This window comes from Equus przewalskii, chromosome 24 (assembly GCF_037783145.1).
Source record: "Equus przewalskii isolate Varuska chromosome 24, EquPr2, whole genome shotgun sequence".
Lineage (NCBI taxonomy): Eukaryota > Metazoa > Chordata > Mammalia > Perissodactyla > Equidae > Equus > Equus przewalskii.
The window spans coordinates 7551800-7574606 of record NC_091854.1 but is presented as its reverse complement, the minus strand read 5'-3'; the positions used below and the strand labels follow the sequence as shown (position 1 = coordinate 7574606).

At 39.9% G+C, this 22807-nt stretch overlaps 1 long non-coding RNA gene across 1 annotated transcript; it reads left to right on the top strand.

The window, feature by feature from the left end:
• The first annotated feature begins 606 nt into the window (after nt 1–606).
• On the top strand, nt 607–10158 carry LOC103555702 (uncharacterized). Its single transcript, XR_546048.2, has 3 exons — nt 607–776; nt 4102–6883; nt 9849–10158. It is a non-coding gene; the product is annotated as an uncharacterized lncRNA (long non-coding RNA).
• The last annotated feature ends 12649 nt before the right edge of the window (nt 10159–22807 follow it).

The following is a 22807-nucleotide window of genomic DNA, read 5'->3' as shown; positions in this document are numbered from 1 at the left end:
GATATGGAATATTTAAGGAGCTCACTCCACAACTGGCCCCCAACAGCGCTCTCAAGCAAGAGCTCTCCTTTCCTCCATCAAATGGATAGGGCATCCATTATCGGTCCCACTTCTCAGATGAGCAAATTGAGGTGCCGAGAGATTGAGTGGCCTACAGCCAGTAGTAGAGGCCATTTCCTAATTCACAAAATAAGGTTCTTTTCACTGCTTTTTTCTTTTGCTGACTCCTCAAATGCAAAAACAGGTCATTCTCCCCAAAACTGGTGTTTTGCCTTGAATATGTAGCTTCTCCTTGCTCCCCTTCCCCAAATTCTTATCTCACCAGTCTCTTTGCACACAAATCAGACTGATCATCATAAAGCAATAGAGAGAGTCACAGGCAGAACGGGAGGTAAATACAATTCTTTCCACAAGCAAGACAAGCCCTCTCTGTTGATGCAAAATCATGACTCACTCGAGGCATTTTATGAGGGCCAGATGCTGAGCATGTCTAAATTGCTTCAAATTGCTTCTATGGTGTGTGTTGGTGGTGGAGAGGGGAACAACCAACATCTATATATATTTATACATTTACCAGGAAATGTGTTTATATTGTTTTCCAATCAGGATTTACCACAAGCCAGGAGTTCCACACCTAATGAATAGACCAAACCCAGCCCATTGTCAACAGAGAAGAGTCCATCTCAAACATAAAAGATTTTAAATCAAAATGGATGTTAGAGGAGCATGATTCCTGGCATTGTTGGGCAGCCAGCATTGTCTCTAGCAGCTGACAGGTGAGTGTGGGTGTTTCTGGGCTCAGATTTCATCCTGGAAGCCTTAGGAGATAGGCAAGGGAGACTTCCAAGGAAGGAAAGGATCTCTTTTGGGCCTACAACTCCTCCACACTTAAGTCTTTGGAAATTCCTGGTGTGGCTCTTCTGACCATCTAGAACCTGTCCCTACATTGGCCCACAGCCAGCAGCCCTGCACCAGCCCAGGTTTCTCTGGAGCCCTAGTTTGAGTCTTCCCCAAGACAACCTGACTCCAGAGATCTGTGTGGACCCCACACACATATCCAGATATTACATCTTGTAGACTTAAGTCACTGTCCAAAATGTAAGCTTTCTCATTTGTTCTCTCTCACCTACATCCTTCCTCATTCAGTCTCATAGAAAAGAAGGTGAATCTTCTGGTAACTCTTAATATCTCTAGTTTCTCCTTGATTCACTGTTTCTGAATGTATGCCGATCTTTGAACTGCCCACAGTGACAGGTAGAATGAGACATGCTGATTGTCGTAAACAATTAGACTCATGCCTGGAGCTGGGGGGAGGGGTGTCAGTTACACTAACTAGAAGGCTAACTATGGGGGAGGAGTGAATTTCCAAATGGGGAGTCCAAGAACTTCCTGCAAGAGAAGAGGGGAAATGGAAGTGCAGAGCTAAACAGCAAATGCCCTCTACCCAGTAGAAGTGTGAGGTCTCCAGCCTTGGAGAGCCAGGTGACGACAGGCCAACTTAGACCTGAAGAATGAAAAGGAGTTAGCAGGGGAAAGGAGGGGTGGAAGGCATTCCAGGCAGAGCAAGCAGCATGATTAAAGCTCTGGAGATAAGAGCTATCATAATGCAGGCAGGAACTGCTAGTATTTCAGTATGCCTGGAGCACAGAGTGAGATGGGCAATGACAAGAGATGATATTGAATGGGTGGGCAGAGAGCAGAATATTAGTTCCTTTCCTTCCTGTGATGCCACCAGCCTCCCTTCCCCACTCTTGGATCCTTTCTCTTGTTCTTCAGCCCCTATTTTGTCTCCTGTTCTTGCTATGAACTGACTGTCAGGAAGCTTCACAGTCCTGTTCACTTGGAACAATTCCCTCCCCAGCCCAAGGCACTTGCACTTCAGGAGACTCAGGAAGTAATAAGAGCCACAATCACTCAGTCATGTGTACTGAACACTGCCAGGTCTTATGCTAAGTGTGGGAGATACCATGGAGAATAAGGCACAGTCTCTTCTCAAGAAGCTCTACTTTTCCTCAAGAAGCAGCACAAAAGAGCTCATGATATTGCAGCATGATAATGCAGTAAGAGTGGTAAACGGGGACCTACCCACTGAGTCTGGGGGCATCAGGGAGGAAATGACACGAGATGAGTCTTAAAGGATGAGCAGGTGTTGGCTGGAGGAAGGACAGTGAGGGAAGAGCAGAAGGGAAAGCATGAGCAAAATCAAGGAGGGACCTAGAGTCTAGCATGTGCAAAGAAATGGGCAGTTCTGGATTGCTGGCAAATGGAGTGGCATATAGCCTACAGGAGATGGCAGTTAATATGTTTGGATAAGCACAGAAAAGAGTCTCATGGGAAATATAACTGTTCACCTATGTGGAGGTTGGAGATATGAGAGAAGAGAGTCTTTCAGTTTTTACTTTATATTCTATTATATTGTTTACAATTGTTACAATTATGTATCGATTTTATAATTTAAAAATACACTTTTTTGAAAATGTAAAAATAGTTAATTTTGGCTACAATGCATAGAACAAGTTGGAGTGGGGCAAGTCTGCAGCAGGGAGACCAGTTACAAGGCTACTGCAGGTGATGGAGTCCTGAACCAGAGAAGCAGCTGTGGGGCTGAGAAAAGAGAAGGGAAAGTCAGGAGTGTCAGGACTGTGGAGCTGTGGGTAGTGGTACTTTTACTGAGACAAAGACCATGAGGGAAAACAGATCTGGGTTAGGAGGGTGAGAGAGGTAGAGAGACAATGAGAACGATTTTGTCCAGGTGGGCACCGAGGTGCCCATGGGATATCCAAGTGGAGCTGCCTAGCTGGTAACTTGAATATATGGGTCCGGCATTTGGAGAAAGACAGGTAGGAGATATACATTTGAGAAATAGTAGGAAGTAAATCATTAAAACCACTGGGATAGATGGCATCTATCTATCCCCAGGAAGAGTAAGGCAAGGGAGAAAAAGAGAGGGTCTAGGATGGACACCAGCCTTAAAATCAGGTGGAGAAAGAAGAACTCATGAAGGTGTCAGAGAGGGAACAGCCAGAGGAGTAGGAAGAAACCAAGAGGTGCCTTGGAGGAAAAACAGTGTGGAAGAGGGAATAGATAACAGTGTCAAATACTTCTGAGAGGTCAAGGCAGATGAGGACTCAAAGTGACCTTGACATGCCCATCAAGGTCTCTGGGTTTCCTGGGAGGTGTCACTCAGAACCCGTTCTGGTTATAGCTGTGTCTAAGCCAACCTTTGCCCTTTGCTTTCTAGTCCCAACAGTGCAGGACTAAAACCTCGTCACTATACTCTCTCAGCCTGGCCTGGTACATTCTGGGTTCTAGAAAGTCTCCTGAAACAGAAAGGACTACAAACTACTGGGACAGCAAACATACCACACCTAGGCATCCTGGGAAACGCACCCGTCCCGGTCCATCCCTAGTTCTGTCTTTGACCCTGAGCAAGCCATAATGCCTCAGAGGGCCTTGGTTTTCCCATCAGTAACTTAGAAGGTCAGAGGGGATCATCTTTAAGGGCCTCTTCCAACCCTGATATTCCATGATCCAATAAACCACATGAAGAGACTCCTGCTTAGCTTCTTCTGAGCAGTGAGTATTTAAAAATCTGGCTTTCTGCTGTAAAAAGCTTACTCAGAGGTCACAGGCTGTGTGTTAATCAGCCAAGGGCAAGAAAGCATAAGGTCTGCCTGAGTGACTCTCACTGCATCTGGGTGCAGGACCTACAGTCACCTAGATTTCAAATACAATGAAGAAAGGATATCACATTGATTAGATGTTTGACTTCAGAGAAAGCTCTGCTCTTTAAGCCCTTCTTTGTGCCACTGTACAATGAAGGACAGCATAAGATTGCTGACTAAGCCCAGCTTCAAATCCTCACTTATGAGCTGTGTGACTTTGGGCAAGTTATCTAGCCTTTCTGTGTATTGCTTTTCTCTGCTATAAAATAGGGATAATAAGAGTACTTACTTCATAAGATTGATATGATTAAATGAGTTAATATTTATAAAGCACATAGAACAGCACTTGGCACATAAGAAACCTAACACACATGATGGTTAAATTCAATAATAATACATCTGCTGATTCACTCTGTGTCTCTGCTCTGTCTTCCAGGATCCCAGCTTCACCTTCACACGCAGGCCTCAGGCAGTTCCAGGCACCCCTTCATGCCAGCAAAACGGATAAACAATTCTACTTTAAATCTTTACACCACATCATGTCGGAGCAGAGAACATATTTCTTCTAATAGCTGTCACAGAACAGAAAGAAAGCTTCTCTTTTCAAAAAAATGTTTTCTTGTCCTTTGCTGTAATTGAGCAATGTGGCCAGTAAGGACTTACCCCTGCAGGTGGGCTTAGGTCAGTCCCACCCAACCTATGACTCAAGAGTAAGGCAGTGGACAGGTCCCCAGGGGAAGATGAGAGTAGGAAATGAATAAGGGATGGAAGATGTTCACTACAAGTCTCTACTAGATGACAAGTGCCACACTGCACTGTGGGGATATAATCCTCAAAGTCTTAATTCCTTCCCTCCAGGAGCTCACAACCTAGAGGAGGAGACAGACAGTTATAACAGCACAAGGAGAGAAACATGTACATGAGAGTATAGAGGACGGTTACCCTATTTGGCCAGGCAGAAGGGTAAAGAGGCACAAAAGAGTAGGACTAGGGGTTTGTCATGGGCTTCCTGAAAGAGGTGAATCTTGAAGGATAAGTAAAGCTTTATCAAGTGAAGAAGGAGAGAAGGAATTTCCAGGCACAGAGCACCGCATGATCCAAGGCACAGGAAATGCAAGTCGTTCAGAATGACTGAAACATAAAGTACATGGAGGGATGGGGAGAGGAGGAAACAGTCGGAAGAGCGATGAGGTGTGAGGCTGCAGAGGCCAGCAGACCCCAAATCAGGTCAGATTTAGGCTGAGATCCACGTGGCAGCGGCATGAACGCAAAAGTTGAAAACTGGGGCAAGAGTAGAGAATAAGGAAAAGAGCAGGCAGAAGGAAAGGAACCAGGAAAGAGTCTGAAAATGTGTTAGAGAGGTAGAAGGATGCAGGCAAAATTGAAGAAAACAACATTTCAAAAGGAAAAGATAGAAAGTGACAGTTGCTGCAAAGAGATTAGGCCACATAAGACCTGAGGAGACTTGCGATTAGTAATTGATGTTGACCTTGACGTCGGACAGAGCTGCTTCAGTGATGGTGGAAGGATTGCTTGGAATTTAGTGAATGGCAGTTAAAAGTTGAAGCGATGATAGTGGGCTACTCTTTCAAGACATTTAAATTTTGCAAAAAAATACGTACCCAAATACTTAGAATATGCACTCAGGAAGTTCCCTTCAGAAATTTGTACTAAAGAAATAGTCAGGAGTATGTGCAAAGATTTATTTACAAAGGTTGTATTATAATGTTAATTATAGCAAATAATTGAAAATAAACCTATGATTATCTTTTAAAACAGGTAAATTACAATGCACCCATACAATGGAAATTTTAATGCGATGATTAAAAATCATGTTGTAGAAGAATACTTACTGACACAAGAAAGTGTCAGGTTACAAAACAGACCGTCCAGAATGCTCTCATGTTGAAATAAATGAATACTCTAATAGCATAGAAATAAGATTGGAAGGATATAAACCAAAATGTTAATACTGGTGGTTACCTCTGCTAGTGTGATTATGGGTGTTTGAAACATGTTTGACTATTTGTACTTCCCCCCCCCTTTTTTTTTTTGAGGAAGATTAGCCCTGAGCTAACAGCTGCTGCCAATCCTCCTCTTTTTGCTGAGGAAGACTGGCCCTGAGCTAACATCCGTGCCCATCTTCCTCTACTTTATATGTGGGACGCCTACCTCAGCATGGCTTGCCAAGCAGTGCCATGTCCACACCCGGGATCTGAACCAGTGAACCCCAGGCCGCCGAAGCGGAACGTGCGGGCTTAACTGCTGCGCCACTGTACTTCCCCATTTTTATACTACTATATTACTTTCGTAATGAGGAAAAAAAAATTAAGAGCTTGCCTGTAATGAAAGGAGAAAGGGATTAACTTCAAGGGAAATATGGTTGAGCCTCTACAGGTTGAGGAAGATTTGAGCTTGTTTATGGGTGAAGGGAAAAGAAGAGGAGAGAGTGAAGATAGGAAAGAGGGAGTAAATGAAGGAGCCAGGCCCTGAGAGATAAGGGAGTCTTCGGGATGAGGGCCTCAGGGAGATGAGGTGAGGACGGCAGAGGACCCAAAGGCAGTGGGAAAGAGAACTGATCACGATGCACAGTCACCTGCCACTCGCTGTGTGGAGAGCGCGGGGAGAAGATTAAGGGGATGGAGAAGAGTGAAAAAGGTTTACAACAGCTGCTGTGGGGAATTAGGAAGTCAATTAGCAATAAGTGAGGGGATTGTAGAGAGGCTCCAAGGGAGGGCCCAGCTGCCAGTGAGAAGCAGGACTTGATCCCGCTGCCAGTTAATTTATTAGCTGCATCCAAAGAGGAAATGTGTGGCCTGGATCCACCCAATGAATGTCCAAACAACATCCAGGAAATGTGACCCAGAATAACTACTACACTAATCACTACAACCGCTAAGGACTATATTAATGTGTTAACTAATTTAAGCCCCGCTTGCCTCTTCTAGTTTGGTCTCAGCCAGTTGTACATCTTCATTGTAATCATTATTTTAAAAAATAAAGGAGGTGAGCAAAGGGAGTAAAATGCAAAGGAATTCAAGGAAATGGTACATTATCAGCCAAAATGATGACGTATTAAAACATCACTAATGTATTGGACAAAAACACATAGACAGCTGTTTCCGGGGCTACTGGTGCTTGTTCACTTCCTACATGAGTGACTGCAGAGGTCTTCCTAGTGTCTGATAATAAACGATCTCTTCGCTTTGGTCTTGCAGGTAGGTGATTACAAGATATTCCTGTCTTGTGAATAAATGGTATCAGATTTTCCTATCTGACCAGTATAATCATTATAATTCACTGTGAAGGGGAAGTAGCAGGAAATTCAAGATTGTTAGAAACCAAGCAGGATCCTCGTACACTGTACTTTGTGCTTATTGGAATCACTTCCTGGGCTGAGGGAAAGGAGCTGTCACTGTTAAGCACCTACTATGTGCATGTGCTTCGCTAGGCCCTCTATGTTCACTATTCTCATTTACTCCTCACAACAGTTCTGCAAGTAGATATAATTTTCTTCATTTTAGAGACAACAAAAGAAGTTCAGAGATGGTAACATGGTGAAAATGATAGGGCCTACCTCATAAGACTATTTTGAGCATTAAATGAGATAATCCGTTTGACACATAGTAGCGCACAGTACTCTCCTTATAAACATTAACCACAATAATGACTATTAGCCATAATAATATTCCAGCATTTACGCTACTGTTTGGCAAAACAAGGTAGGTCTTATTATCACCTCCATTTTGTGACAAATGAAACCAATTTAACTGAGGTTACAGCAAGCCCTCCATAGTCAAAATTCTAACAATCACTTTCACTAAGCTCTGCTGGGCCACTGCTTCTGCCCTAGATTCAAGTTCATGCTGTCTTCCCTTTGTTCCCAATCAAATAACTTTACAATCCCTTGAACACACACCAGTGAGGGTGAGGACAGCCCAGAGAAGCAGCCAGAGCTCTAACCAGAACAAGTCTGACATTAAAAAAGTGCCACACATAGAGCTAAGAAGGGATTGATACTGAGAATATATAAATACTCCTACAACTCAACAACAAAAATAACCCAATTAAAAACTGGCTAGAGAACTTGAATAGACATTTCTCCAAAGAATATATACTAATGGCCAATATGAAAAGGTGCTCAATATCACTAATCACTAGGGAACTTCAAATCAAAATGACAATGAAATTCCACTTCACACCCGTTAGGATGGGGATTATCAAAAAAAAAAGATAAATAATAAGTGTTGTCGAGGATGTGAAGAAGTTGGAACCCTTGTGCACTGCTGGCGGGAGTGTCAAATGGTGCAGCTGCTGTGGAAAATAGTATGGTGGTCTTCAAGAAATTAAGCATAGAATTAGCATAGGACCCAGCAATTCCACTTCTAGGTACATATCCAAAAGAATTTAATCAGGAACTTGAACAGATATCTCTACACCAATGTTCACAGCAGCATTATTCACAATAGCCAAAATGTGGAAATAACCCAAATGTTCTCAAAAAGATGAACGAATACACAAAACATGGTAAATACATACAATGGACAGCTATTCAGCCTTAAAATAATGAAATTCTGATACATGCTACAACAGGGATGAATCTTAAAAACATAATGCTAAGTGCAATAAGCCAGAAACAAAAGAACAAATATTGTATGATTTCACTTACCTGACATAACTAGAATAGTTACATTCACAGAGACAGAAAGTAGAATAGTGGAGCCGAGGGAGAGAAGAAAGGGAGTTATAGTTGAATAGATACAGAGTTTCAGTCTGGGATGATGAAAAAGTTCTGGAGATGGATACTCATGATGAACACACAATAACGTAAACGTACTTAATGCCACTGAATCATATACTTAAAAATGATTAAAGTAGTAAGCCATTTTATGGTTTATGTATATTTGTTATGCATATTTTATGTTATGTATATTTTATCACAATAAAAAAATCTTCCCAAAAAAGTGCTGCACATAGAAAAAACATAGGAAAGAAGCACATTTAAAGGTTCACAATGGTTATCTTTAGGGTGTGGGATTACAGATTGTTTTCTTCTTTATACTTTTTATTTTCCATATTTTCTTCAATGAACTTTTGAAATGAGAAAAAAGTGGGTTTTTTTAAACTGCTGTACCTCACCTGGGATGCCAATGGAGGTAATATGTTATCAAGCATCAATTTAAAAATGTCAGTACTGATTTTCTCCAGAGCAAATATGGAGTTTATCTTAATACTAGGCACCAAAAGTAGTTAAAAGTAGTCTGAATAGCAGAAAAACAATTTTGATACTTTTGGGGGGAAGGCTGCTTTGGAACAGTTTTTTTTTAAAGATGATTATTTACTGTGCCAGCAATCAACTTTAAATACCAATACATACTGAAGATATGATCCAGCTTCTTAATCAACTCAACAAACATTAGTTGACCACTGAGGATGTTTTGGACCCGAGCCGTGGTGCTCAACAGCCCTTGCCTTTGAGCTTAAACTGTAACGGGGTGATCCTGACTGACTGAAAGTTCTCTCACCCTTTTCTATCACCACTTTCAACCCAGAGGTAACCACTGCGAATAATTTGGAGTATGTGCTTCCAAAGCTTTTTCAATGCACACCATATAAAAATATTCTTTTTATAAATATAGTTATAAAAATTACTGCTTAAATTCCACACTGTGTTAGTGACATCATCCCATGTTAGTACATAAAGAGCTACCTTTTACCAGTTACAGAGTATTTCAAAGTAAAAGTACTCCATTATTTATTATTTATTCAGCCATTTCCTTATTGATATACATTTAAATTGCCTACAATTTTTTGTACAATTACAAAAATGATACAATAAAAACCCATGAGTATTTATCCTTGTAAGTTCCTCTAACTATTTCTGAAGAACAAATACTTAAAAGTGAAATTGCTGGATAATGTCATACACTTTTAATTTATGCTACTTAATCGTATTTTATAATCCACGTGGGCCACCTGAAATCCTTCCTGAAAGAAGGCATAAACACAGAGGATGGGGATTTTACCTTCAAAAGACACAAAACTGAAAGAGGGAATTTTGTGTCTTTTCAGGAAACCCACAGAACTGGAAGTGGGTCAGGAATGTTTGGTGGAGGTGGGGCAGATGGAGGGATTTTATTCTTGGTGTTCTTCACTCTCATTTTCACTTTTCTTCTCATTTAGAAAATAGGAAACCATTTTGGACAACTGTCTATGACTTGTACCAACAAACAAAAGGAAGACACTAACTGATGAAGCTGCCCAGCAACAGAACGGGTCTCCCGAGACAGCTTCCCATCAGGAATTGTTCCAGCTGAGGCAAAATGGCCTACAAGAGGCCACACCATGTGCTGGTTAAAAAAGATCCTGCAGTCAGGATACCTGGATTTGAATCCTGATTCTGATACTTAGGGAGACGGTGGACAGGTTACACAGCCATTTTGTGCCTCAGTTTCTTCATCAGTGAAATAGGAATAATACCAGTACCTGCTTCACAGAGTTGTTCTGTCTGACTTCTTCTCTCCATGTTTAAAAATATCTTTCAAAAGAAACAAGGAGGAAATTAGCTTTCTAAGATTATATGCCTTGTGGCAAAAAAAAAAAAAAAATCCGCACGGAAGTTAATCATCCAAGATGAGAGAGAAGGCCTTGCAGACATGACACTGATCAAGAATTCTGGCTCCCAATCCCTCAGAACTAGGTGAATTCCAGAGTGGCTTGGGGAGTAGCATCATGAGGAAACTAGCAAAACACAGGCATTGGAGAGACATTAGGAGAGAGAATTCAGAGCACTTTCAGGAAATTTTCTGGAGGGAACTATGAAGGTAAGCTTCATACCTCATCACGGTGAGGTGAAAAGAAAACCAGATGGCAGTGAGAAAACTAGTGGCACAATCTGACACTGTGCCTCCTTGGCCAACTGACTTCACTTGTCTGAGCCTCAATTTCCTTAAAACAAAATCATCTCTAAGCACTCAGCAAGTGGCCACTTACATTTGGGTCTTAGTTGAACAGCATCCTGGGCTAAGATAAACAGGGCTGGGCTAGAGTAAAGCAAAGGAGGCCACTAGAGTTGGGTGCAAAATTAAAAGGGTGGGGGGAGGCACAAAAAACTCAGCATTCAAAACAAATAATGTTTTAATGAACTGTTTAAAAACCAAAAAATCCATAATGAACAAAATACAAAATAAAATTTTAAATAAAGACAGAATCTGACCCACAGTTGTGCAGCCCTGCCTCACCCACTCATCCTAATCCTGGTCCTGGTTCCAATAAAATTTTGTTTACAAAAAAGGGTGACAAGTTTGCAGCTGTAGTTTGCAGATTTGATCATTTAAAATAGTGCAGTAAAACATTACTTAATCTTGATTTCTGAGCTTTTTGATGCGCCCATAAATTCTGTGCCCAAGGCAAGTGCCTCACTCTCTTCACCCCAGTCCTGCCCCTGGGCAAGATAAGGAAGTCTGCATCCTCAGTCCCAGGTCACCAGGGTGTGCTGTACCTAAAACCCAAGGTTTGCCACCTGGGGTCCATGGCTCCCCCATGGGAATCTGTAGCTGGGTTCTGGGGATCCATGAATCTCCCGATTATAAGCAAAATACTGTGTTCACAAATGTTTTCTTGGGAAATAAAGGATCCTTAGTCTTGGTACAGTCTCAAAAGGACCCCCAAAAGGTTAAAAACCCTGCCACAGAAAAGGCAAAAAGTTTGCTTCTAATATAAACCGACCTTACCCCCACCCCATTTTTCTGTGTTCTCATCTCCCTTTATGATTCTTTCTGCATAAAATGTGCCCAAGAAAAAGGCTAATATATTCATTCTCACCTAGGTGCCAACGACTAGATAGGACAGGCACTATTCATTCATTGTAGCTCAAAAGCCTTGGGCCAGTGGGAAGAGTCTCTTAAGGTAGTGAGGCATCTCCCTGGCCCTTCCACCTCAAGTCACGCCTGTCACCTGTCACCACGTGTCCTCGCGTCCTCGGAGACTTCCTAACCCTTCCCTGGTGCATCTCGACACCTCCAAATGGCCACTACCAACACGCTTTCGATAAGCCATGGAGCGTAGGGAAAGGCAACAGTTGACGGAAAAGAAATGACCTCTGAAGACAGTATCTCTGCAAACCCGCCTTTCAAACCGGCCTCAGACAGGCTCCGGCCCCCAGTGCGGAGACCGGAAGCGTGGGGGCGGGGCCCGCGCGGGGGCTCACGGGAAGGGGGCGGGGCCACGCCTCCCGCGCAGCTGCCCCGGCCCTGATTGAAAGTTGATAAATGGCTCCCTGTTTCACTCTACCAAAGTTACTGCAATCGAACTGGCAAATATTTACCTTGGAATCCGAGTGACTGAAAATATTTGGTTGGAGCCAGATGCGTCGCGTGTCTGTCCCTGAAATATTAGCTAAAGGAGTGATTTAGGAAAATAAAATGGTGGGTGGGGTGCCTGCCTGCCAGAGCTGTTTGCTTTCCTCCGGCTCCTGCGGAGCGAGTGGAGCTTCTAACAATTCCCGTGAACAGCTGGGAAGCAGGCCAGACTGGGAGAGAGAAAGAGTCTGTTTTGGTTCGGGGTGTATAGTTTTACATAAATCAGAGATGTGGAAATATACATCTTCCTTAAAGGCTCTTAGTAATACTCTCAAAACGATTGACCCTGGAGAAGTAAAACTGTGAAGTGGTTTTGTTACGTCCTTAGTTCTAGAGCTCATCTAAAATAAGGGCACAGTTTCTTGAGAACTGACAACTCTTCTCAGAAATTCTGCTGTTCTCTGAGCGACTTGTCTGTCCTGAAGTGTGGGCGAACCAATTCAGATGGCTTAATGTTGAACAAGGTGGTCACTGCGTGTCTGGCACTGTGGTCAGCTCTTTTGGCCCACTGTCTAGCAATTCTCAAAACCAGCGCAAACCGGGGATGAGTTATCATTAGCTAGCTCCATTTTACAGATGAGAATCAGCTTCAGAAGCGTTGCCTGACTGATCCAAGAGCTGGGATTGGAACCCAGACAGTCTGACTCTCTCAGCTCTTTGCCTCCCCTTGAGAACGGCGGTTGTGAGGTGCGTCTCTGGCCTGCAGTTCCACGTGTGAGGGGAATGAGACTCATGCTGCTGTTTAGGAGGCTTTGTGTCTGTGGCCAAAGGTAACCTCTTTCGTTGATCCCTGTTTCTATCGTTTGTGGTGCTGGAAGATGCTGCTTGTGAGGAAAGTAAAACTAAAAATAAATGTAACTAAAATAAGCCTCTAGTAAAAAACTCAAAAAAAAAAGTCATATTTGATCTCTTTTTCAAATGTAAAGAGAATACAAGTTACGTGGAGATGAAGACTCAAGTGACAGAGTCTTCATCTCCCAGTGACAGAGTCTTCATCTCCCAAGGGCAGAAGTAGACTCAGAGGAGACAAATTGAGCCCCTGATACCCATTACAGAATGTGCTGACTTTCTCCAACCCTCATAAACATACTCTTAAACTAAAATCCCTGTCTGAAGACATGAGTTTTTAAGAGAGGTTATATTCAATCAAGTAGTTACTTTGAGATCAACCGATTGTTTTCAATTAAACTAATCATTATTTTTCTAGATCTGATCCTGTGTGTTAACAGAAGCCATGTGATATGAAATTAGAGTTACCAAAATATAGCTTCTAGCTTCCCAGTCACTTAGCCTAGGTATCTTCAAATTATCTTAGCCCCTGCCTCACCTCTGCTACTCACATTCTGCTCGAAACTTTCAGTGGCTCCCCTCTGCATTGAGATGACCACCTAGCTATAGCCTGGCATTCTGGGCACTCCTTGATCTGTCCCAGCCTAACTGGAAGCTCAAGTGTGGGAACCAGCAAAGCTTGAGGTCTAATTCCATTCCCACTACTGAGTAACTGAGGGCACTTGCCTTGTCTGTGAGCCTTAATGTCTTCATCTGTAAAATGACGGTGTTGGGATAAATGATTCACTGGCCCTTATACCTGCGACGTTCTTGATATCTGCCCCTCTGGCCTTCTTTCCTGTGACTCCTCTTCATGCACCACATGCTGCAGCCCCAATACACCCGGGACCCTGCACATTCCTGTCTCCTTTCTGCCTTTATCTGTAATGTCCCTCCTCCCCCTTCTCCAGATGACCAAATCCTTTGCTTAAAGACTCAAATATAATGCCAATTCCCTCATGAAGCTTCCTCGAACTCTGAGACGGGAAGTCATTTATTCAGTCTAGGAACTGCATAACCTAGTATCTGACCCTCCTTTTGAGTACACAGCCATATTTGGATTATTTATATACCTCAGGGTCCACATCATTTTTGTATCCTCTCCAATGCCAGGCAAAAGGAAGGCATTTAATTAAAAAGCAGCAGGTAATAAATGGGAATTAAATATTAGTTAGTATTAACTACCAACAAGTAGTAAATACTCTATTAAATGTGAGCTATTATTTTTAACACTAATGGTAGTAGAAGATGTTTGTTGAATGAGTGAATGAATGAATAAATTGCAAACCAAAAAAACCTATGAAAACATGCCAAGTTTTGTTAGGCTGGGTCTCTAGACATAAAGTAAAACAATATACACTTGGCTGGAAACATCCAGGAAACTGAGGCAATATTTGGGGTCAAAATTTCCAGTTGTATATGTGTGGACATGTTTAAAATTTAAAGAGTCATAGGAACCTTAAAGTTTCAAATGGGTAGACTACATCAGATTTTAATCTCAGCACATTGAAATTCTCCATTCTTTAGTTGCAATAAATATCCTCACATATTGAGTACTTTTTAAAAAAATTAAACTCTAAAATAGAAGAAATAATATGATTTATTTATCAATTTAACCAAAAGTGATGTATAAGTAAATTTCAAATTCAGTGGTCAAATACTACAGAGAGCTACCTCAAGTATTTTAAGATATGAATGCCTACAGGTACAACATGTCCTGTTGAGAACAGAGCCATTACAAATGAGTGAAAGCAATAAGCTGGTATTGCATGCTGTGGAATAAAATCTGCAGCTATGGAAAGAAAGTATCTCCGTCTTGAGGAGAAAACATTTGACCAAGAATGCAACTCAGCACCAAGTCTTCACCTTGGCTACCAAGAGGGTACAATACCAAGACCAGGGGGCCAGGGAATGGAGAAATGTTTCTAACGCTGCCTTTCTTTCTTTCCTTCTTATCCAAAAGGAATACAAAGTTACATGAAGTTGAAACACTGCAAACACAACACAGACAGTGAAATGGCCCCAAATTGCATCCCACTTCACCCCAGCCCCAAGTGATCATTGTTAACATTTTGACCCACCTTCGTCCAATTTTTTTCCCTTCGAATATGAACATTATTATTGTTACCATTGATTTTTACCAGAATGGGATCATACTTTATATACTACTCAGTGACTTGTTTTGCTACATGGCTAGTTCCTAGCATTATGATAAATGAATGTGCCCATGACTCTGCTGACAGGTTTTTACTGAGACTCCACAATTTTAAATAATGCTTTTAAATAAATTTATAAATAATAAATTTCAAAGAATGGCAAACATCCTTGTACACATATCCCTTTGCTTGTGACACTGCCTTCCAACAGGGTAGACCCTATCTTCAAAAGTCGTGAAAGAGAAACTTAAGTTCAGCGGATTTTTTAGGGATAAAGTAGTCAGTCAACAGAGCAGCATCAAACAGATTAGATAAAACCATACTTGGAAACAGAAAGAATCGCACCACACCCAAATTCAAGGGAACTTCCCAAGAGGCTCTCTGCCCTCCTCCCTCAGCATCCATCACACAGACCAGGTTTACCTTTCAAAGCTGAGCCAGTAATCTTCCATACCTGAGTTCCCTCTGCAACACCTAGATCTGGAGGGCATTATCCTATCACAATGTGTGCAAAACGTGTAAAGGGTAGGCGTTTGCATCTGTGAATTGGAAGGATGACGGGTAGGAGGAGGCAAGAAGTTCAGCGTTCAAGACTTTCAGCAGAGAGGGTGCATTTGAAAAGTCTGTGTAATGTGGCAAAAGGAGAGTGGGTTTGTTTGATGGCTTCACACTGTCTGGCAGCCCCAGCCCAGTGCTTTGTGCAGAGCTCTGAGCCTGCCGGCTCCTCCGCAAGCCTCTGGAATTCCTTCCATCCTGGGTGGGAAAGGTGCCTTTGACAAGTCTCCTCTGAGTGGGGGCTTCACTTTGTTCCTGCTCAGTGGCCTCCAGGCTTGTCAGGCTCTGGGATGAGCAAGGAGAGCCACCGCTTCCTCCTCAGTGGACCGAACTTGTCGTGAGTGCTTGTGGTGAGATTGCCACTCACCCAAATAAACCATTTCTGAATCTTTTTTATTCATTTTTTTGGCATGAGTCAGGAGATTTCTTTTCTTTCAGTTAATGAGGATTTAAAAATACAGAACCATGCAATTTGTACTTCTTCTCTAACCCCCTCCAACTCCCTCTTTTTACAGATGAGGAAACTAAGGCCAGAGTGGGAAGTGACTGGCCTAAGGTTATACATCTTGTGAGTAATAGAATTTTCTAATTCCTCCAGATTACTGCCTGTCTTTTCATTAGTATTATCAACTTAACATCAAGGAACTATCAGTACTAGTAGAACTTGCCTGTTAACAGGTCTTTGTCTTGAATGCTACAGAGAGATTTATCAAAAAAGAAATAGGGGCCAGCCCGGTGGTGCAGCGGTTAAGTTCACATGCTCTGCTTCAGCGGCCCTGGGTTCACCAGCCCAGATCCTGGGTGCAGACCTACACACCCCTTGTCAAGCCATGCTGTGGCAGGCGTCCCACATATAAAGTAGAGGAAGATGGGCACAGATGTTAGCTCAGGGCCAATCTTCCTCAGCAAAAAGAGGAGGATTGGTGGCAGATGTTAGCTCAGAGCTAATCTTCCTCAAAAAAGAAAAAGAGAATGAAATAACAGTTATAATAACAAATTATTATATTATATAATAAATATATTATTATTCTTTAATAAATGAAGAATAATTATTATAATGATAACATGCCAGGCACTGTTTTAAATGCTCTAGATCCTCTTACTATGTGTTATTTTTTATTTTCTCTTTCTTGCTTTGCCTTCTTTTGATTTGATTTTTTTTTTCTTTTTCTATTTCCATTTCCCTCTAATTGTTTGGAAAGTATAAGCACTGTGTTTATTATTTCAGGGATTACACTAGTTAATTTACATGCTGACAATATAAAGTCTGAAGTTAACATCTTTACCTTACTCCTAAATAATCAAGGACTGTGGACGATTTTAATTCCCATAAAAGCCCAGTATTTTAATTCTAGTCTATTTTCCCTCCAAAAATTAGACATTGTCAATGTTTCCTGACGAATGCCTTCCTATTTACTAATATGTTGTCCAACGTTTCTTCTTGCATCTCAGGCTTTCCATTTTTCATTCTGCTGGAGTACGTCCTTTAGGTTTCCTTTAGAGAAGGTCTTAGGGGGATACATTCTCTCAGGTTATTGGAGGTGGGGGGAGGTGTTTTTGTTATTTTTCTCTGTTTTGGTTGCCTGGAAATATTCTTTATATAATCCCTTTTCTTGAAATATAGCATCACTGGATGTGGAAATTTTAGGTTGATAGCTGTTTTCTCGCAGCACGTTGAAGAAGTTCTTACACTGTATTCTCCCCCTTAGTTGTTCTTACGAAGTGAACTGTGAGTCTAATTGCCCATTTTCTTAGGTGAGTTTTCTGTCTCTCTGGCTGCTTTAAGAGTGTGCGCACTTTCTCTCTCTTCGTCTATTTGTATCTGCTGTTTCACTAGGATGTGTCTGGGGTGAATTTCTTTTTATACCTGCCGCTTGAGATTCACTGAGTTTCCTGGATCTAAGAAACACTGACTATTTTACATTCTCATTATTATATCCTTCTGGAACTCTGTTGGACCTTCACACTCTAGGCTTAGTCGCTTTATAACATGTGCCTCTTGTTTTTTTTTGCTGAGAACGATTCGTCCTGAGCTAACATCTGTTGCCAATCTTCCTCTTTTTTCACTTGAGGAAGATTAGCCCTGAGCTAACATCTGTGCCAGTTTTCCTCTATTTGTATGTGGGTTGCTGCCACAACATGACTGACAAGTGGTGTAGGTCCGAGCCCAGGAACCAAACCCAAGAACCTGGGCCACCGAAGTGGAGCACCCTGAACTTAACCACTACGCCGTGGGGCCAGCTCCAACATGTCCCTCTTTTTATCTCATTCTAACACACGTGGATGGTATCTTCAGATCCAGTTTTCTGATTCTTTTTTCAGCTGTGTCTAGTTTCTTTTTAATGCATTGAAGGTTTTTGTACAGCTTTATTGAAGCATAATCAACATACAATAAAATGCACACATTCAAAGTGTACACTTTGATAAAATTTGACATATGCATACACTCATGAAACCATCACCACAGCCAAGATAATAAACATCCTTCACCCCTAAAAGTTTCCTCATGCCCCTTTGTAATGCTTTTCTCCAGTCCTTCCCTACCACTACCGCTCTTCAAGCAACCATTGATCTGTTTTCTATCATTGTAGATTAATTTGCATTTTCTAGAATTTTGTACATATAGAATTATACAGTACAACTCCTTTTTTTGGTCTGATTGTTTTCACGCAACGAAATTATCCTGAAGTTCATCCATATTATTAGGTCTATCAATAGTTCGTTTATTTTTATTGCTGAGTAGTACTCCATTGTATGGGTATATCACAGTTTATCTTGCCACGTGTTGTTGGACATTTCCAGTTCTTCGCTATTACATTCTCATTATTATGTCCTTGGCTACAAACATTCATGTACATCTTGTTGTGGACACGTGCTTTCATTTTGCAGGGGCATAAATATTTAGGAATGGAATAGCTGAATTATATGGTAGGTGTATGTTTAACCTTTTTTTAAGACACTGCCAAAGGATTTTCCAGAGTGAATGGAAAAAAAATTTCCCACCAGCAGCGAATGAAGGTTCCAGTTCTCCACATCCTTGCCAGCGTGTGGTGTTATGAAGCTTTTTACTTGTAGCCATTCTAGTAGATGTGTAGTTGTATCACATTGTGGTTTTAATTTGCATTTCTCTGATGACTAATGATGCTGAGCATCTTTTCATGTGCTTATTTGCCATTCATGCATCTTCTTTGGTGAAATGTCTGTTTAAATGTTTTGCCTATTTTTCAATTGGGTTGTTTGTCTTCTTATTATTGAATTATAATAATTCTTTAGATATTCTAGATATAAGAATTTTGTCAGATATATATTTTGCAAATATCTTTTCCCAGTCTGTAGCTTGCCTTTTCAGTTTTTAATGGTGTCCTTTGAAGAGCAAAAGTTTTTAATTTTGATGAAATATAATTTATTAATGTTTTTTATTACCGTCTTGATTTTTGTGTCATATTTTTAAAAATCTTTGACAAAGCCAAGGTAAGATTGTCTTGTACATTTATATCTATAAATTTTGTAGTTTTAATTCTGTATGTTTTAGTCAATCACACATTGAGTAAATCCTCTAATATGGTAGGATGCAGAATCAGGTTGATATTTTTCCATATGGCTAGTCAATTGTTCCAACACCGTTTGTTGAAAAAGTTATTCTTTCCCCTCATTGAATTACCTTGGTACCTTGTTGAAAATCAGTGAACCTTAGATGCCTAGGTCTCTTTCTTGACTCTCTACTTTGTTACATTGATTGATTTGTCTATCTTTACACAAGTACTATGTTGTTCTAATTATTGTAGTTTTATAATAAGTTTTGAGATCCAGTAGTGTAAGTGCTGCAGCTTTATTTTTGTTTGTTTTATTTTCAAAGTTATTTTAGTTATTTTAGGTCCCTTTCGTTTCTATATAAATTGAAGAATCAGTTGGTCAATTTATTTAAGAAAAAAAAAAGCCTGTTGAGATTTTAATTGGGATAGTATTGAACCTATTTAATCACTTTGGGGAGGATTGGTATTTTAATAATCTCAGGTCTTCTGATCCATGAATATGATATATCTCTCCATCTTTTTAGGTCTTCTTTAATTTCTTTCACCCATGTTTTGTAGCTATCATTATATAGTTATTATACATCTTTTGTCAAATTTATTCTTATTTCATATTTTATGCTATTGTAGATGGTATTACTTTTATAATTTTAATTTCTGATTCTTCATTGTTTATACATAGGAAAACAATAGATTTTTGCACTATGATTATGTATCCTGAAAACACGCTGAACTCACCTATTGGTTCTAGTAAGTTCTTTTTGTACAGTCCATAGGATTATCTATAAAGATAATCGTGATGTCAGCAAATATAGTTTTTTTCCTTCCCAATCTGAATACCTTTAATTTCTTTTTCTTGACTTATTGCACTGGCTAGAACCTCCAGTACAATGTTGAATAGAAGTGGTGAGAGCAAACATGCTTGCCTTGTTCTGATCTTAGGGGGAAGGAATTCCATTTTCTACCACTAAGTGTGATGTTAGATGTAGATCTTTTTTATAGATATCCTTTATTAGGTTGAGGAAGTTCTCTTCTATTACTGGTTTGCTAAGAGTTCTTATCAGGAATAGATGCTGGATTTTGTCAAATGCTTTTTCTACATCTATTGAGAATGGCATATGGTTTTTCTGTTTTTTAGTCTGTCGATACGGTGAATTATATTAGTGAATTTTTAAATGTTAAATCAAGCTGTGTTCCTGGAATAAAACTCTCCTGGTTATGGTGTATTATCCTTTTTATGTATTATAGGGTTCCATTACCTAAAACAGTTATGAATTCTTGCATCTATGTTGATGAGAGATATTGGTTAGTAGTTTACTTATAATGTCTTTCTTTGGTTTTGGTATCAGAGTAATGCTGGCTTCATAGAATGTGATGAGAAATATTCCCTCCTCTTCATTTGTCTAGAAGAGTTTTTATAGAATTTGTATTATTTCTTCCACAAATATTTGGTAGAATTTACCAGCGAAGCCAGTCAGGTGTATAGTTTTCTTTGTGGGAAAGCCCAAGTTCAATTTCTTAGGTAGCTATATTAGCTAATTCAAGTCATCTATTTCATCTTGAGTGCCCTTGGGAGTTTGTAACTTTCCAGGAATTTGTCCACTTCTAAGTTGTTGAATTTATTGGCATAAAATTATTCATAATTTCCTCATTTACTCTCACTATCTTTAGCATCTGTAGTGATGCCACCTCTCTCATTCTTGATATGACAACTTGTGTCTTCTCTCTTTTCTTCCTGATTAGTCTGGCTAGAGGTTTATTTTTGTGTTTTCCATTTCATTGATTTCTGTTCTTATCTTTATTATTGCCTTTCTTCTACTTACTTTACGTATAATCTGTTCTTCTTTTCCTAGTTTCTTAAGGTGGAAGCTGAAGTTATTGATTTAAGATTTTTCTTTTCTTCTAATATAGGTATTCAATGCTATAAATTTCCTTCTAAGCCGTGCATGGCTGAATCCCACAGATTTTGATGTGTTGTATTTTCACTTTTATCAGTTCAAAATACCTTCTAACTTTCCTTTTGAATTCTTCTTTGATCTGTGTGATACTTAGAAGTACATTATTTAGTTTCTAAATATTTGGATATTTCAAGATATCTTTCTATTATTGATTTCTAATTTAATTCCATTATGATTAGAAATAAACTTTGTATGACTTGAATCACTTTAAATATACTGGTACTTCTAAGGATCAGAATATGGTATACCTTAGTGAATAATCCTTTTTTTTTTTTACTTTAAAAAGAATGTATATTCTGTGTGTACTTTAAAAGAATGTGTATTCTGCTGTTGTTGGATAGAAAGTTCTATATATGTCAATTGGATCAAGTTTGTTGATAGTGCTGCTTATGTCGTTTGTTCTACTAATTATTGAGAGAGGAGTATTAAAATCTCTGATTATAATTGTGGATTTTTTTTAAAGATTTTATTTTTTTCCTTTTTCTCCCCAAAGCCCCCAGGTACATAATTGTATATTTTTAGTTGTGGGTCCTTCTAGTTGTGGCATGTGGGACGCTGCCTCAGCGTGGTTTGATGAGCAGTGCCATGTCCGCACCCAGGATTCGAACCAACGAAACACTGGGCCACCTGCAGCGGAGTGCGCGAACTTAACCACTCGGCCACAGGGCCAGCCCCTATAATTGTGGGTTTTTCCTTGCAGTTTTATCAGTTTTTCCTTCATGTATTTTGAAGCTCAGTTTTTAGTTGCATAATATTTAGGATTGTGACATTTTCTTGAGGCATTTTCCCCTTTATCTCATGAAATGACTCTCTTTCTCTCTGGTAATATTTTGTGCCCTAAAATCTGTTTTGCCTGACATTAATATGGGTACACCAGCTTTCTTTTAATTAATGTTATCATGGTATATCTTCTACTCTTTTACTTTTAATCTATTTGTGTCTATATTAAAAATAGATTTTTTTGTTTTGTAGCAGCATATAATTAGATCTTGCTTTTTCATCCACTCAGATAATCTCTGACTTTTAATTGGGGTGTTTGGAACTGTGCTGCCCAATACAGTAGCCACTAGTCACATATGCCTATTTAAATTTAAATTAATTAAAATTTAAAAATCAGTTCTTCAGTCATGCTAGCCACATTTCAGGTGCTCAATAGCCACATGTGGCCAGTAGCTGCTGTATTGGACAGCACTGGTTTAAATCATTTACCTTTACATAGAATGGGATTATTGATATGGTTAGGTTTGGGTCTTTGTTGTTAGTGCCATTGAGTCAATGCCGACTCCTAGTGACCCGGTGTACAGCAGAGCAGAACCCAGTCTTTTTGTGCCATCCTCTCATCTTCTGGCACTATATCAGACAATGATGCTCTGCTGCTATTCGTAGGGATTTCATGGTTTGAGTCTAACGTCTTGCTATTTGTTTTCTATTTATCCCATCTGTTCTTTGTTCTCTTTTTATTTCTAGAAGTTCTATTTGCTTTCAAATCTGCTAAGTCTTTATTGTCATTATTCTCTGCTTATAATTTCAAACATTCAATTTCTCTAAATATATTAAACATATATATTTCACGTTTTTTGTCAATAATTCCAACATCTGAAATATTTGCTGAAATTTGTTTCCAATGGTTGTCATTCATGGTGTCTTGTTTTTCATTGTATGTTTTGTGATTTTTTTTAAAAAAAATGTAAGCTGCCCATTTTCCTTGGAACTAAACCTATAGGAATTCTTTGAGATGTGAATTAAATTCCTCCA